This window comes from Pelophylax lessonae (assembly GCF_965119305.1).
Source record: "Pelophylax lessonae genome assembly, chromosome: 13".
Classification (NCBI taxonomy): Eukaryota; Metazoa; Chordata; class Amphibia; order Anura; family Ranidae; genus Pelophylax; species Pelophylax lessonae.
The window spans coordinates 173,439,378-173,453,674 of NC_138780.1; the positions used below are offsets into that span (position 1 = coordinate 173,439,378).

The 14,297-nt window shown below is 45.2% G+C and overlaps 1 protein-coding gene across 2 annotated transcripts in view; it reads right to left on the reverse strand.

The window, feature by feature from the left end:
• Positions 1-14,297, reverse strand: part of TRIM9 (tripartite motif containing 9) — a 151,844-nt gene that overhangs the window by 82,107 nt on the left and 55,440 nt on the right. The gene's annotated exons all lie outside the window — the stretch shown is intronic.

Sequence of the window (14,297 nt, forward strand, 5' to 3'; positions counted from 1 at the left end):
GAGAGCTAAGGATTTAAATGCAGAGTTAACTTTATACAGGGAGGGTATAGTGAGGGCCACAGGGAGGATCAGTGTTAGGGTTACAGGTAGGGTTAGTGTGGCAGTTACAGGTAGGGTTAGTGTTGGGGTTACAGAGAGGTTTAGTGTTAGGGGTACAGGCAGGGTTAGTGTTGAAATTACAGGGAGGGTTAGAGTTGGATTACATGGAGGGTTAGTTTTATGGGTACAGGGGGGATTAGTGTTGGGTTTACAGGGAGGGCTAGTATTGGGGTGACAGGGAGGATTAGTGTTGGGGGTGACAGGGAGGGTTAGTGTTGGGGTTACAGGGAGGGCTAGTGTTGGGGTGACAGGGAGGATTAGTGTTGGGGGTGACAGGGAGGGTTAGTGTTGGGGTGACAGGGAGGATTAGTGTTGGGGTGACAGGGAGGGTTAGTGTTGGGGTTACAGGGAGGGTTAGTGTTGGGGGTACAGGGGAGTTAGTGTTGGGGTTACAGGAAGAGTTAGTGTTGAAGATTCAGAGATGGTTAGTGTTGGGGGTACAGGGAAGGGTAGTATTGGGGTGACACTGACAGGGAGGATTAGTGTTGGGGTTGACAGGGAGGGTTAGTGTTGGGGTGACAGGGAGGATTAGTGTTGGGGGTGACAGGGAGGGTTAGTGTTGGGGGTACAGGGGAGTTAGTGTTGGGGTTACAGGAAGAGTTAGTGTTGAAGATTCAGAGATGGTTAGTGTTGGGGGTACAGGGAGGGGTTAGTGTTGGGGTTACAGGAAGGGTTAATGTTGGAGTTTTAGAAATGGTTAGTTTTGGGGGTACAGGGTGATTGGTGTTGGGGTTACAGGAAGGGTTAGTGTTAGAGTTTCAGAGATGGTTAGTGTTGGGGGTACAGTGGGATTAGTGTGGGGGGTCAAGAAGGGTTAGTGTTGGAGTTACAGGGAGGATTAGTATTGGGCTTACAGTGATGATTGATATATGTTACAGGAAGGGTTGGTATCAAGGTTATAGAGAGGATTGCTAAGTGTTACAAGGAGGATTGGTTATGGTTACAAGAAGAGCTGGTGTTAGGGTTATAGGAACCATAAGTGTTAGGGTTAGAGGGAGGGTTAATGTTAGAGTTACAGGGAGGATTGGTGTTGGTGCTACAGGAAAGGTTAATGTTGGGGTTATAAGGAAGATTGTTGAGTGTTACAGGGAGAGTTGGTGTCAATGTTATAGGGAGGGTTGCTAAGTGTTACAGGGAGGACTGGTGTTAGGATTACAGGAAGGGTTGGTGTCATGGTTATAGGGAGGATTGATGAGTGTTACAGGGGGGACTGGTGTTAGGATTACACGAAGGGTTGGTGTTAGGGTTATAGGGAGGACTAGTGTTAGGTTTACAAGAAGGATTGGTGTTAGGGTTACAGGCAGGGTTATAGTTGGGGTTACAGGGAGGGTTAATGACAGAATTACAGGGAGAGTTGGTGTTGGGCTTACAGCAAGGGTTGATGTTGGAGTTAAAGGGTGGGTTAGTCTTGGGGGCACAGGGAGGATAAGTGTTGGAGTTACAGGAAGGGTTAGTGTTGGCGGCACAGGGAGGATTAGTGTTGGAGTTTCAGGAAGGGTTAGTGTTAGGATTATGGTTACGGGGAGGGTTAGTATTGGGGTTATAAGGAGGATTGTTGAGTGTTACAGGGAAGGATGGTGTTAGGGTTACAGGGAGGGTTGGTGTTAGGGTTATAGGAAGTGTTACATAGTTACATAGTTAGTGAGGTTGAAAAAAGACATCAGTCCATCCAGTTCAACCTATGATGTGTGTGTTTGCTTTTAACCGTACATTGTATACCCCTGTATGTTGTGGTCTTTAAGGTGTCCATCCAATAGTTTTTTGAAACTATCAATGCTCCCCGCTGATATGACTGCTTGTGGAAGAGAATTCCACATCCTTACCGCTCTTACAGTGAAGAACCCCTTACGCACTTTAAGGTTAAACCGCCTTTCCTCTAGTTTTAGTGAGTGGCCACGTGTCTTATTGTATCTCCTTTCTCTGAATAGTTTGTTCCTTATGCTAGGGTCACCAGTACAGTATTTGTACATTGATATCATATCCCCCCTCAATCGTCTCTTCTCCAGAGAGAATAGGTTCAGTGCTTGTAGTCTTTCCTCATAGCTGATGTCCTCCATTCCCCTAATTATTTTTGTTGCCCTTCTCTGGACTTTCTCCAGTTCCAGCACATCCTTCCTGAGGACCGGTGCCCAGAACTGGACAGCATACAACAGATGTGGCCGGACCAGAGTCTTGTAGAGCGGGAGAATAATCTCTTTATTTCTGGAGTGAATCCCCTTTTTTATACATCCCAGTATTCTGTTGGCTTTGCTTGCGGCGGCTTGGCATTGCATGCCACTGCCAAGCCTGTTGTCTACCAGTACCCCCAGGTCCCTTTCCATCCTAGACTCACCCAGAGGTTCCCCCCCTAGTGAGTAGCTTGCTTTCTGGTTTCTGGCCCCCAAGTGCATTACTTTACATTTTTCTACATTAAATCTCATCTGCCATGTAGTTGCCCACCCCGTTATTTTGTTCAGGTCCGCTTGTAAGGTTTCCACATCCTGCATAGAAGATATTGGCATGCCTAATTTAGTATCATCTGCAAATACTGAGATTGTACTAGTATTACAGTGAGCATTAGTATTAGTGCTAGTGAGATATGGTCCCTTGGAGAGTTGGTTACTGAGTGGGTTAGTGTTAGGATTATGGTTACGGGGAGGGTTAGTATTGGGGTTATAAGGAGGATTGTTGAGTGTTACAGGGAAGGATGGTGTTAGGGTTACAGGGAGGGTTGGTGTTAGGGTTAAAGGAAGGGTAAGTGTTAGTATTACAGTGAGCATTAGTATCAGTGCTAGTGAGTTAGGTTCCCTTGAAGAGTTGGTTTCTGAGTGGGTTAGTGTTAGGATTATGAATACAGGGAGTGTTAGTGTGAGGGTTACAGGGAAGGTTAGGCCCATGTCACCATAGTGATCCTGTCCTTAGCTAGAACACACCAGCAAAAGGATTGGTAAAAATGCCAGGGAGAGCACATACCTTCTTTGTATGTGTCACTCTCTTGCCAGCTTTGGCAGCAAGCCATTGTTCCCTCCGTATTGAAAATTCTGCGAAATTAATTTGTTGATGAGAGAGCGCTGCCTCGCTCCCCCATAACATTGAAACAGGGAGCACAAACTATGTATTCTGCTTTTTGATGAGATTTCCCATTGACGTAGAGAATATATGATTAGTGAATGTAATCATTGAATTAATGTTATTTTTTGGGAGGAATAGCGGTGCACATACCATAGCACTCATTTCTGTCTATGGGGACCACACTACAGCTGCTATACTATAGTATATCATGTTAGTACAGAGTCTATATTCTATGCCGGGGAACGTACAATGTTGCTTGAAGAAAGATATTCATTATGAATTTTTAAATGATGGAATTACCTATTACAATGCCTTCTGCTGAGTCACAAGCTGGGGGCTATGCATATATATTATGTAGTGTGTTTAATTTAGGAATCGCATCATGGAAAAGTCTTTGAAGAATGCTGTTTAGTCATGGGAGATTTTTGAGAATCGTAATTTTCAAATGTCTTGTTTCCAAGCTGCTAAATGAAAGTTAGACAAGAAACGCAAAACTGTCAGAGTTTGATCTGCTTCTGATGAATTTTGTAGGGAAACTTTAATGAGTAACTCGTTTTCGTTGAGAAAAAAACAATCCCCTCTGGATGATCATGGTATATTTCAGGGATCTTAACAAACTTTGTAGAAGAGTTCCCCCTACCTTCTTCTGCTCTGCAGAAATAGCCGTTTGCTCCACTATGTACTTTGGATACTGATTCTAAATGGGAGGATCTGGTTAATTATAATCACCTGGTGCACTCTCAGTGTTGTCGTGAGAAAAGTTGAGGTGTCTGCATCCCTTTGTAAGTATTTAAAGGAGAAGTAGGGCCAAAGCTCTTTGGGCCCTACTTCTCTTGGGGATCACAGGAGTGCATTCCGTTCCTGTGGCCTGTAATCAGCCGACAGCAGGCTAAAGCCCGCTGTCAGCTGATGTCACTCGGTCAGTCCAGGCTCTGAAGACATCCCAACTTCAGCATCAGTTTGAGACACTTCTGAGATCTTTCAGAATTAATCAACAGGTGCATCTGACCTGCTTCAAGTGGGTTTTGCCTTCCTACAGACGTATATGGGAATGCAAAACTTACTTGAAGAGAACAAAAACCTGTTAATAAGAGCCCTAAAGCAGATCTCCACCCAAAACATTTTTTTCTTTTGCTGCTATCTGTGAACCTTTTAGGAAGAAGTTTTTCCACTTCTGCTCTTACTGCAACATTTAGGACTCAAGAAGAAATTCCTGGTTTCTCTCTCTAAAGCAGTGGCGGTCCATCCATTGGGGTCCATCCATTGGGGGCGCAGGGGTGCAGCCCCCAATCCATGCGTCTGACCCCCTAATCTACATGCGTCTGACCCCCTAATCTACATGACAGACCACACCACACCCCCCTCAGCTCAAGCCCGCACACCATAAACCACCCCCCCCCCTGGTCGCCGGCTCACTCAGCCTTGACATGTGGAGGGCGGGCAGCGACGTTGGCGGCTTCCCCCTCAGTCTCCTCCATGTATTGGGCTTCCCCTGCGTCTCCTCCCTCCTCCTCCTCCTTGGCCAATAGCATGGCTTTTGGCCAAGCAGGAAACGGGTCTCAGGACCTGCTTCCTGATTGGCCAGGAGGAAAATCCGTGTGACCATAGCGAATTTTCATTCGCTATTGTCACACAACTGGGTGGGCTCGGGCGCAGTGCTCTACGCCCCAAGCGCACCCTTTTTTTTAGCCTATTAGAGCCTCTGGCTCTAATCACATGGCTAAAAAAAAAAAAAAAGCCCCATTAAAGTCTATGCGTCCGGCGCCCCACATGTAGATTAGGGGGCTGAACGCATTGATTGGGGGGGCGGTGCCCCTGCACCCCATATACACCAGCTGCCACTGGTGTAGTGTGTACTTGTCCTAACCATTTCTGGACCGGATGGTTTTCCCCCTTAATAACCAGGCCATTTTTTGTGATACGGCACTGTGTTACTTTAACGGAAAATTGAGCGGTCGTGTGACGCTGTACGCAAATAAAATTGATGGTTTTTTTTTCCCCAAATAGAGCTTTCTTTTGGTGGTATTTGATCACCTGTGCGATTTTTTTTTTTTGCACTATGAACAAAAAAAGAGCGACGATTCTGAAAAAAAAACAAAAAACAATATTTTTACTTTCTGCTATATATATATATATATATAAAAAAATGTAAAGTTCTAATTTTTTCACCATTTTAGGTTTACATTCGGTGCACCTCTACTGCATATGCTACAACCTCATTGTGAAAAAAATGTAAATATTCTGACTTGTTCAGCTGCTTCCTCATCTATTCCACCTCATTTAAAAATGATCATGCTAGGAATATTAGGAAGATCGGGTCATCAAATAATGGGAAAGAAATGGCTTTAAGCGCCTTTGAAGAGAGTCAAAAAAGGAGAGGTTCACCATGCCTGATATCCTCATGGAGACTATACCTGCCAGCTCAGTGACAGCCATCCAGGCTTGCCAGGCAGCAAAAGAGTTAACGAGAATTTTAAAAAGACGAGACGCGACGGTTTTCATCAGCGGCAGTAATCCTCCCTACAACGACCTTCAAGACTCCAGCGATTGGAATTAATATTGCATGGCCTCCCTGGTCCCTGCGAAGGTAATTAGTTGTCTCCTTTCTGCGGCGGAATTAGATGCTGAGATTGGAATAGAATTAGTCGAGCCGGGAGAGGAGAGGCAGAATCGCAGCTGGAGAATAAATCAGAACACTTAAAGTGTAATGAAAAGATGCGCAATAAAGAAGGTGCGCGGGATGTGTCGGTCAGTGCAGAAAGGACAGCGATGAGTCCGGCGCTCGGGATCCCGGTGGGGGTTTAAATGAAGAACATGATACATCTAAAAAATGTCTGATTGTCCTGATTTGCATATGAGAGAGATCGGCAATTCAGAATTCAACAGCCAATCCGCCCATTCCGGGAGAATGCATTTATAAAGGGAAATTATAATGACATTTAGCCAATTTTATTACATTTTTTAAATTATGTGTTAAAATATTTTATATGTTTTTGCTTAAAGTGATTGTAAACCATCACCCTGTAAAACAGTCCATTCAGTTAAAACTGAAACAAAAGGCAAAACATTTGTGTATAGATATAAAAAAAAAAAAAAAATTAAATACCTCCCCCACCCCCCTTTTTTAAGTGATTACATTCCCTCTGTTCTCTCTGTGCTCAGCTGCATAAGAGCTGGGGGGAGGAGAAGCAAAAGCACACTGATCTTCCCAGTGAATGGCTGTGCAGGGGAGGTGTGTCAGGATAAGTCTGATCATTAGGCTACATTCACACCTGAGCGTAGCGGTTTCACGTGTTTTTTTAACCGCGATTTTACCACAATTTACAGGCGTTTTTACAGGCGTTTTTTGTGCAGGCGTTTTTAGATTGAATAGAGACCAATGGAAAACGCCTGTAATCTGCCCAAAAAGAAGCTCATGTACTTTTTTGAGCGTTGGGCGTTTTGCTCACAGCGTCAAAACGCTCAGATGTGAACAGGGGCCATTGAAATGAATAGGATTTTTGAGAGCTGATCCTAGAGCAGAAAAACTCCCCAAAAACGCCCCAAAACCCCTAGATGTGAACGGAGCCTTAGAGGAGTGTGAATCCCCGAATTACAGTACAAACAAATTTTACCGAACTCCTTGAATAACAAAACAAAATTAGTCCGAATTTCCGCAGTTCGAATTAAAATTCAACTCCAAATTTTAAATCGAATTCTATTTGAATTCAAACTGTAAACATTTGGTTGAAATCAAAGACTGTGTGTGTTATTAGGGTACCATGTCAAAATAATACTGTTTTTTAAGCCAAAGGTGATTTAACCACTTAAGCCCCGGAAGATTTTACCCCCTTCCTGACCAGGCCCTATTTTGCGATTCGGCACTGCTTGACTTTAACGGACAATTGCGCGGTCGTGCGATGCTGTACCCAAATGAAATTGACGTCCTTTTTTCCCCACAAACAGAGCTTTCTTTTGGTGGTATTTGATCACCTGTGCGATTTTTACTTTTTGCCTTAACAAAAAAAGAGCGTAAATTTTGAAAAAAATAACAATATTTTTCACATTTTTTTATATGAAATTCTCCCCAAAAAAATGTAAAAATCAAATTTTTTTTTTAATTTTTGGCCAATTTGTTTTCTGCTACATATGTTTGGTAAAAAAAATCGCAATAAGCGTATTTTGATTGGTTTGCGCAAAAGTTATTGCGTTTACTAACTAAGGGAAAGATTTATGTCATTTTTGGGTTTTTTTTTTAACGAGTAATGGCGGCGATCTGCGATTTTTTTGCGGGACTGCGACATTGCGGCGGACAGATCGGACCCTTGACTGACATTTTTGACACTTTTGGGGAGACCAGTGACATTACTACAGTAATCAGTGCTATACATATGCACTGTTACTGTAAAAATGACACTGGCAGGGATGGGGGTTAACTTTATTAGTGATCAAGGGGTTAAGTGTGTCCCTAGTGGCGTGCTTCTAACTGTAAAGGGGTGTGGCTAGTGGTGTAACAACACAGACATACGATCCTACATAGCAGGACCGTATGATCTCTGTTCTTACACAGGGGAGAATGACAGGCGGCTTTGTTTACATTAGCCGCCTGCCTTTCTCCCTCTTCACGGGGAGATTGCGAGTGACCGGCGGACATCGGGTCCGCCGGTCACTCGCGCTGGCTGCTTAGGGAATGAGCAGGGGTTTGCCCCCTAGAGCTTGCCCCTAGAGTCACTTTGCCTGTGAGGGGCTGACCGCCGCAGTAAATAGTCGTGCGGCGGTCGGCAAGTGGTTAAAGAATAATTGTAATCATTTGATGAAGATTTTGCTTTTGTTTTGCAAGTGTAAAATTGATAAAAAGAAATCAGTAAAATATAAAAGTTAAAAAGCATTTGTACCTGACATTATTTTTTCTCAGCTGCTAAAACTTCTGCACAGCATTATACATAGTAAAATGTTGAAAGTAAGATACTACTTTTATTAATTAGAACACTTCACATATTTTGAATAAACGTATTATTAATACAAACAAGATCAATGTTCATAAATAACAATCTAAAATTAATTTTCAACTCAACAGATTCTAAATTTATTGATTCGAACGTTTCGAATTGAGAAAATAAATCAGTAAATTTGAAGACAACTCAAAAAATACATAGAACGAATTCTGAATACGAATCCCGAATACGAATTGAACGAATCAACCGAATTTAACAAAACTAAAAAACGAGTTTAACAAATATTTTTTTTCATGCACATGTCTATTGTTATTTCCTGTCATTTCTTTCCTTATTGGTTCATGTTTTTTTCTACTGTCTTCTAGATCAGTGTTCCCCAACCCCCGGACCGGTACCGGTCCATGGATCAAATGGTACCGGTCCGCCCAAAGAACATTACATTTCCATTTAAAAAAAAATGTCAGAAAAGGGTGGACCCGGGGCGCAGAGCAGTGCGTCCTGAGCCCACCCGTTTGTGTGACAATAGCGAATGAATATTCGCTATTGTCACACGGATCCTCCTCCTGGTCAATCAGGAAGTGGGTCTGAGACGTGTTTCCTGATTGGCCGAAAGGCGAACCCATGCCATTGGCCAAGGAGGAGGAGGGAAGACTCGAGGAGACGCGGGGAGACTGAGGAGAAGCACTGGTTACTGTGCATTGATTGGGGGCGTGCTGTGGCACTCTGCATTGATTGGGGGCGTGCTGTGGAACTCTGCATTGATTGGGGGAATGCTGTGGAACTCTGCATTGATTGGGGGCATGCTGTGCCACTCTGCATTGATTGGGGGCATGCTGTGGCACTCTGCATTGATTGGGGGCGTGCTGTGGCACTCTGCATTGATTGGGGGCGTGCTGTGGCACTCTGCATTGATTGGGGGCGTGCTGTGGCACCCTGCATTGATTGGGGGCATGCTGTGGCACTCTGCATTGATTGGGGGCGCGCTGTGGCACTCTGCATTGATTGGGGGTGTGCTGTGGCACTCTGCATTGATTGGGGGCATGCTGGTCACTCTGCATTGACGTCCCCCCCCCCCCCTCAGCGGGCCACGCAAAAATGATCAAACGCTGACCGGTCCGCTGCGATAAAAAGGTTGGGGAGCACTGTTCTAGATCAGTGGTCTCCAAACTGTGGCCTTGGGGCCGGATGTGGCCCTTAGCTTGCCTCTATCTGTCCTTGATGACCCACAGGAGAAGTATGGCCAAAAGAGCCTTGGCCATATGTCTCCTTTAAGGCCCGATGTTTCAGCATCATACCCCCTATGGTCTTTTTTTTTTTATACTATTGGTAGGCCAATAAGAATAAAAATGACCTGATACTACCAATTTATTATTCTAGACATGGCTAGCCCCATTATCAGTGTGGACGGCAAGCAGTCTATTATCAATGTGGATGCATCATAAATCTTTTCCACATGCTGTTCCAAGCAATTATACACACTGGATAATTATATACACTTTGCCATTAGAGGACAGCGAGTCTATAATTTCAGTAAAGGGATATCCGATGTGTCGCAGAACATGGGTCAAGCATCAGAGTGACAATCAAATAGAAATCTGAGCACATTGAACCTTTTTTATCATCGAGTCTCAGGCTGGCTTCATATCTGAGTGTTCTGTGTCGCGCCTGTGATTCCATTCATTGTTAATGGTACCCCAAAAAGCAGCAAGCAAACAAAAACTGCAACAAACGCGTCAAAACATGCAGTTTATAAAATTTGCGAAGCTTAACGCTTAAATGCTTTATGAGCTACCTTCGGCACGTTTGATGGGCATAGGACAGCCCATTGAAATAAATGGGCTGCCCTATGCAAAAATGTGTTCTAAAAATGCGCAAAATCGCGCATTCTCAAAACCCAGCCTTAGAGAAGACACAGCAAGTGACAACATGGCAGCCAATCAGAGTCTGTACTTCCCAGTGCAGTACGGGGGTGGAAGAAAATGACAGGATTTTTTAATCCTTCCCCACTCTAAACTAAAAAACAAAACTAAATGAAAAGCGTTTGACTATGTATACAGAAAAAAAAACGTGGGGTGCCGCTCCTGTGTGTCCCAGTCCAGTGACTCACTCTGAGGTTCCTGGCTCAATACATGCAGTATAAAGGAAGGAAACAACCCTGAGTGCTGCACACCATCAGGACCCGACAGTCCCTATAGTAGAAGCAGCCTCAGCACGGTTCTATCCAGGCCACACCACCAACGCGTTTCGCTGCAGCCCATGGGGCTTAATCATGGCAGTACCTTTGTGACTAACTCCCGCGGGTGGTTGTGGCCTGGACAGAGCTGGGCTAAGGCTGATTCTACTATAGTGTCTGTCGGGTCCTGATGGTGTGGGACACTCAGGGTTGTTTCCTTCCTCTATACTGGCTATGTATACACTTTATAGCTGCGGGCTTTCAATAATCGCATGTAAAATGTGGCAGGCTGGTTGTAACCAAGTTGATCAATTCAGCAAGCCCGTACATGGTTCGAATCCCCTGCTGAGCCATCTATGGACGGCTTTACAGCAGGAGAGGGAGCAGTAAAGCACAGTTATTATTAGAGCTGCAAAGCAAGAGGTGGAAATTACAAATGTTATTGCATTTGCATATTATCCTCTGCATAGAATTATTTTTTAAAATTAAGTGTAGCACTGCCCCCTAGGGAGCTGCTGAGAATTACACTTCTTGGGTTCCCCTGGGTTACCATTAGCAAATGATAGCAGATACACAGCATTAAAAGTTCTTGGCTCAGACAATGAACAGTCCAGGGGATTTGTTTTTTTTTTGGTGTTTTTATTGGAACTTGGATAGGAGAAGGGATGAGTGGGATACTCCAACTTGAACTATGCACAATTTCCTGAGGACAACTGACTGTAAAATGCGGCAAGGCCGCTGCTTCACCTTGCCATTGAAGTGAAGATAAAGAATATGTACTCTTGTTTAGTTTACTCTTCAGGGTATAACTTGGCAACCCCTTTCTCACTGACTGTGTGCTCTGACCTTCTGTCCACTAACACCCTACTGGAGTGGTCCCCTTCCTGGGCAGACCCCTGGCAAGCTTCCCCTACTCATGGACACACTCATGTTTTTCCCTGGGTCGCTCTGCCTCCAACTCCCTTGCAAGCATCCACTGGACCTCCTGGCTCAGCACCACACTTCCGGTCCACAAGGCCGACCGCCTGTGACCACCTTCCTCGGCAACAGGAGGAGAGACAGCCGTCACCCTCCTCCTGGAACCTGGCTTCCTGCCCAAAGACACCCTGGCACATGTGCCCCTGGCTTTTATGACGTATCCCAGGATGCACCACTCTTGTGCGAACCCACTGGGACAGCCACAAAAGCCTGTGTGTCACTGGCTGGGTTTCCTCCACTGTCCAACATGCTCCCCCATTGGACTCAGTGGGGACACTCCCTCAGCCCAGATGACTCACCCACTGGACACATGCAGCAGCCCTAACTACTGATCAGGCTCCCCTTTGAAGCAGGCAGAGCAGACTATTCTTTTTAGCACCTACCTAGGAGGGCGCTACATACATTTGCAAATTATCCTATGCATAGACATTTTTTTTTATAAATAAAGACAGGTTAATAAGATTATTTGCAAGATTACTTAAAGCTGAGCTCCTGGTACAAAACTTTGTATTTAAATATATTCCACAAAGGATATAAATCCACAGCAGGCTGCAGACTATCCACACAGCGCAGCACATCTAGCGCATGCACAGTGCGCAGCTGGCTGTGAAGCTGCAAGGAGTCACGGCTGGCTTCACGCGCTAAATATGCTGCCGCCAGGGACCCCAAGAACTGGCCTGGTGAGGATGGTCCTGGATCCTTGGACAGGTAAGTTCCCTTTTTTTTTAAATCAGCAGGTACAATTTTGGTAGCTGCTGAATTTTGATTTTTTTTCAAACAGTGTGAAGAACCCCTATAATAATATGTATGATATATAAGGCCACCCCTCCAAATTATTGAGTTCAGGTGCACAAAGTCAGCTCCAAAAGGACATGGTTTGATGAATTTGGTGTGGAGGAACAAGTGACCTGCTCAGAGCCCTGACCTCAACCCTACTGAGCACCTTTGGGATGATCTAGAACACCGATTGTGAGCCAGGTCTTCTCATCCAACATCCTAACCTGACCTTACAAATGTTCTATTGGCTGAATGGACACAAATTCCCTCAGACGCACTCCAAAACCTTGTGGAAAGACTTTCTAGTAGAGTGGAGGCTGTTAAAGCTGCAAAGGGAGGCTGTCATATTAACCACTTCCCGACTGTGCTATAGCCAAAAGACAGCTATACTGCGGTTGTCCAGTTCTGAGAGGGTGACTTTAACGTCCTCCCAGATACCGCCCCCCCCAACCCCCCCCACAGCTGATTACAGATCGAGGTAAAGGGCCAATCATAGTGGCCCTTTACTATGTGATCAGCTGTGTCTAATCACAGCTGATCCCATGTAAACAAATGCCAGTTATCGGCATACAGTATCCTTTCCTTAACGCTGTTACTGTGTCAGGAAAGGAAAGCCGATAACCGACTATCCCGTGACAGCACACATTTACACTGATATTTACGGCACTGACCATCAATGCAGCCCCATCAGTGTCAATTAGTGCAACATATAAGTGCCCATCAGTGCCACCTACCAGTGCCTATCAGTGCTGCCTTATCAGTGCCCATCGGTGCAGTCTCATCAGTGCCCACCAGTGCAGCCTATTAGTGCCCATCAGAGCAGCCTATCAGTGCCTATCAAGGCAGCCTCATCAGTGCCCACCAGTGCAGCCTATTAGTGCCCATCAGAGCAGCCTATCAGTGCCCATCGGTGCAGTCTCATCAGTGCCCACCAGTGCAGCCTATTAGTGCCCATCAGAGCAGCCTATCAGTGCCTATCAGGGCAGCCTCATCAGTGACTATCAGGGCAGCCTCATCAGTGACTATCAGGGCAGCCTCATCAGTGACTATTAGAGCAGCCTCATCAGTGACTATCAGGGCAGCCTCATCAGTGACTATCAGAGCAGCCTCATCAGTGACTATCAGGGCAGCCTCATCAGTGACTATCAGGGCAGCCTCATCAGTGACTATCAGGGCAGCCTCATCAGTGACTATCAGGGCAGCCTCATCAGTGACTATCAGAGCAGCCTCATCAGTGACTATCAGGGCAGCCTCATCAGTGACTACCAGGGCAGCCTCATCAGTGACTATCAGAGCAGCCTCATCAGTGACTATCAGGGCAGCCTCATCAGTGACTATCAGGGCAGCCTCATCAGTGACTATCAGGGCAGCCTCATCAGTGCCTATCAGGGCAGCCTCATCAGTGCCCACCAGTGCAGCCTATTAGTGCCCATCAGAGCAGCCTATCAGTGCCCATCGGTGCAGTCTCATCAGTGCCCACCAGTGCAGCCTATTAGTGCCCATCAGAGCAGCCTATCAGTGCCTATCAGGGCAGCCTCATCAGTGACTATCAGGGCAGCCTCATCAGTGACTATCAGGGCAGCCTCATCAGTGACTATCAGAGCAGCCTCATCAGTGACTATCAGGGCAGCCTCATCAGTGACTATCAGGGCAGCCTCATCAGTGACTATCAGGGCAGCCTCATCAGTGACTATCAGGGCAGCCTCATCAGTGACTATCAGGGCAGTCTCATCAGTGACTATCAGGGCAGCCTCATCAGTGACTATCAGGGCAGTCTCATCAGTGACTATCGGGGCAGCCTCATCAGTGCACATTAGTGAAGAAGAAAAATTACTTATTTGCAAAAGTTTATAACAGAAATGGAGAAAAAGTTTTTTTCGTTTTTTTTTTTTTCAAAATTTACAGCCTTTTTTCATTTGTTTAGCAAAAAATAAAAAACCAAGTGGTAATTACATGCCACCAAAAACAGATCTGTCTCAAAAAAATGATAAACATTTTATATGCGCTATAGTCATTAAAATTGTAACAGCGCTAAAACCTCAAAATTGGCCTGGGCAGGAAGGGGGTGAAAGTGCCCAGTAGGCAAGTGGTAATGTCCATGATTCCTGAATGGGATTTCCAACAAGCTCATATAGGTGTGATGGTCAGATGTCCTCTATTTTTTATTAATACGGTGTATATCTAAAAACAAAATGATGGAAAAGGCTATACACTTCGGTTAATGATATCTTATTGGACATAACACGGACAGCCTCAGCAGTATGGCAAACATAGAAGGGGAAAGA